The 4,074-nt window shown below is 40.7% G+C and overlaps 1 pseudogene; it reads right to left on the bottom strand.

Annotated features, from left to right (window-relative positions):
- Positions 1–2,559: 2,559 nt before the first annotated feature.
- Positions 2,560–3,681, bottom strand: LOC104104014 (uncharacterized; annotated as a pseudogene).
- Between the last annotated feature and the right edge of the window lie 393 nt (positions 3,682–4,074).

Genomic DNA, 4,074 nt, shown 5'->3' with positions numbered 1-4,074 from the left:
GGTGTGTACACTATTCCCCCATTTTGATGGATAACGGTGCGAACTTCAAAAATATTTCGGTTGTGATCATACTATAAAAATGAATGCCAATGTGCTCGCCGCTTGTATTTCTCAAATCTTTTTATTGGTTGTGGTATAAATTCAACACCCCTTTCCATCAATGACATTGCAGCTGCAACCGTTTCAACAAATCTCTCCTCCATCTGCTTGAATGACATTCTCACCATGGCATGCAATCCTCGTGCAGAATTCAATAACCCGTTGAAAGACTCCGACACATTTGTAGTCAGAATTTCCCATCTTCTGCCACCATCCGCATGCAAAGTCCACTTTTCAGGCTTATGTCGCATCAACCAATGATAGGCTGCCTCGTCTTCCTGCCTGATAGATTCCATGTGCCTCCGGAATTTATGCTCTTGGTGATCTGTTGCAGCCATCCATATTAAATCATGCAAATCCTTGCTGGGATGTGCCTTCTGGAAATTGGCCTTCAGGTGCCTCACATAGTAACGGTGGTAGGCATACGGTTCTTGCCATGTAGGCAAATTCTCTACAGAACTTATAATACCACCATGCCGATCAGATATTAGACAAATACCTAAACGCTGTTTGACAACGTGCTCTTTCAAGTGGTTCAAAAATAGTGTCCACGTCTCTTGGCTTTCATTGGCACAAATAGCAAAAGCTAAAGGAAATATACTTCCATTTTCATCTACTACAACGACGATCAACAACTTAATATCATACTTTCCATAGACATGAGTGCCGTCTATGGATATTACCAGTCGGCAATGCAGAAAACCATCAATTACTGGTTTAAATGCCAGAACACATATTTGAATATATATTCTGGTATTCCCGGACTCCGATCAAGTTTTCATTAAACAACGGTCCCGAGGTTAAAGTGTTGCAATGCGGCCATGTACGTGGGTAGAGCTGCAAATGACTTATCCTAATTACCATAAACAATTTCAAACGCATGTTTGCGATCAAGAAATGCCTTTCTTTTGGTAATGGTACAGCCATATTCCTTGTAGATGGATGTAATGCACTCTTTGATCTTGTACCTTATGGATGCTTCAATGTGTGGAATCGGGACAAGAGAAATCAAGTCAACATCCAAGTTGAAGTGATTCCCACTGAATGTGTCCATTTCACAAGTGTGGGTGCCAATGTATTTACCCACTTTCCACATACCTGTTTTCTTCTTGCTCGCACGCAGCATCCAATGACAACCCATAAACCATCTACGACAAACAACCTTGTATACATCCAGTGTTGACTCCCATACCGTCATCTCACGACACTCTTTTATGCTGTATATTTTTGCCGCCCTGCTTAGGCGCGTTTTATCAGGAAAAAATATGCCCTTTGCCAGCACCGTTGGTCTAGACTCAACCCACATTGCTATCCGAATTTCGTCAATATTCCTTGTGAGGAAATCCACATCCGGCATACTTGGTAAATGATCAAGGTAGGGAATATCCCTTGAATGAAACGGCACATGGGACTCGTACACTCTTGGTCTAACGAGGGGTGGAGCATGCTCCCTCGTCAAATCAGGTCCAGCATACTCTTCCTCCTCATCACCACCCTCATCAGGGAAAGATGTATCATTTCCGGACTCATCGACATTGTTGTCATAATCACTGTTCTCTTCCTGACTCTGTGCATCTGCCAGATCCCAATTAAATATGTCGTTTTCGGGCAATTGAGTCAGGACAGGAGGTTCAACTTGCTCGTTTTCACTGTACAAACAACAAAATAAGGAGCTACTCAAATTGATAAATACTTTACATATAGCTATATCACTTCACTTACAAGTCGTAATGTGTTGACATCCCATGATGGACATTATCCTGTTGGTGATGACTCCCGGATGGACCACCGTGATCCAACACGCTAGAACTACGCATATTCCAACTGGGCGTGGGTTCATAACTTGTTAAATTCATATTTGGGCGGTACCCCTGTAGAATATATGAGTGTTAATACAAATTCAATACAACAAAAATAAACATCGTAACACAAAGGAAAATTGAAGTTTACCACTCGTCTTATGGATTATGTAAAGTAAGAGATAAATTATTTCCTCGCTCCTCATTCGCCCGTGGAGATAAGTTTAAATCAGGCCAAACTCTTTCAGCCGGAACCTGTTCGGCAAAAACTACTCCAGAATAACCACCCGAAGACTGAGGGTTGTCCCTGCTTTGCGCAACCTCATTATTGCGAACGTCTTCGACCTTCACGTCTATTTCCAACATTTTTATCAAAATAAATTCCCGATATTCATCCGGAGTCCTCAAAATATCACTCAAAAATTAGAGAAATATGTCAGCATAACTAATGCAAGCATAACTAATACCAACATTACTAATACATCCTATTTAGCATTATTTTTATGCACCCTACCAAACGACCCCTTAGAGAACTTGAGGATTCTGCTTAGTACCAATTAACCCTTATACTTGGAAAATGTAAGCATAAACCGATAAATAAATTTGTGACTCTAAAAGATTTTTGGAGGATCTGTCACGTACCCGATGACATTTTTCAAGAGTTCGAGCAACATAGCTGAAAGATGTTATGTCCACTTATCCTAATATAAAAATGGACGTAAAGGGGGAAAATTCTGATCCAAGCAGAGATTGTTACTCCATGACAGCAACTCCACCAGCAGCTTTGATCTTTTCTATTATTTCATTCGCCTCCTCTTTTGTCACTCCTTGCTTAAGTATAGCAGGCACTTTCTCTACGAGATCCTTGGCTTCCTTCAATCCTAGACTCGTGAATGCACGTACCTCTTTGATCACATTGAGTTTTGCAGCTTGACATCAAATGCTATTTTCTCTACCTTCTTCTCCTCGGCTTTTGCAGGTCCACCACCTACTCCTCCCATTGCACCCAAATCCATGCCTTCTACTGAAATTTGTTTCAGCTTCGGATGTCTTAGTTTCTCCTGGAGTAACGGACTAATATGCCTACGGTCTTCAGGGGGTAGAGCAGCAATTAGTTCAGCGAGCTGAATGATCTTGTCTGAAGGTGGAGGTCGAGGGCCATATGGATCAAAGACAGCAGGGTATTTGTATCTTTTGGGCTTGGCATTGGGATCTCTAGGAATAAAATCAGGTTGAAACGAACGAGATTGATGTGGCCCTGTGATTACATGAAGATCTTTACAGACACGTAAAGATCTAAAACGCGCGAGGAGCTTCATGCCTGGCATATCCCTGCAGAATGAATTAGAAGATGACGCTAACTTGAATGCAACTGTTCATTTATTTGTAGTGCTGATACGGGCTTGCTTTATTTGATTGCTCTTAAGCTCTTACCCTGAAAAGGAAAATAGACATCCAGTTAGTCCTCATGGAATGGAAACAGGATAGATCATATGTTCTTTAAAACATGCAACACGCATATGGTCACAAGCCGTGAGTACTCCATATGTATATGCACAAGGAGATGAAAATTCTTTAGTGAATAATTTAGTTGGCGCAGTCACCACCAAAACTTTCTTGACATTTGATAAGCTGTTCTGCAGCAAGAACAGTGAAAATCTAGCCGCAAGGAAAAAATTCAAAACCCTGAGTCATACCATGCAGGAGTTATGAAGTTGCCCTAAGCTGAAGCGACTTACCTTTTTTCATCATTAGTAATCATCTAGTCTCAGCCCTTAGAGCTTTTACTGAAGTCGCCCATGCTAAGGGCGACATTGCGAGAGTTTTATGATTATGGTGTCCAGATTAGTATGCGCTCATATCAACTATTCTACCGGATACTTGCTACCTCTGTCAAAACAGGTACTAGGTAACTGTACTACCAAGGCTTAGGAAAATATCACCTCGTGTTAGAAAATTCATTTTTTTTCCATCCAATATATTGAAATGGGGCAAAATTGACCCAAGTTTTGGGTAAAAACTCTCGTAACAAACAGGTAAGGAACTAACAGTTTGCATTAATTCAATAAAGCAAGTTGTAGCACACTAGACATTTCAATCTCCGACTAAATAAATTACAAATAATATAACGTTCCAGCTTTACAATACTATACTGATAGAAACTTCTAAAACAATA

This window comes from Nicotiana tomentosiformis, chromosome 6 (assembly GCF_000390325.3).
Source record: "Nicotiana tomentosiformis chromosome 6, ASM39032v3, whole genome shotgun sequence".
NCBI classification, from domain to species: domain Eukaryota; kingdom Viridiplantae; phylum Streptophyta; class Magnoliopsida; order Solanales; family Solanaceae; genus Nicotiana; species Nicotiana tomentosiformis.
The sequence above is the reverse complement of the archived record's forward strand: the minus strand, read 5'-3'. Positions and strand labels throughout refer to the sequence as shown.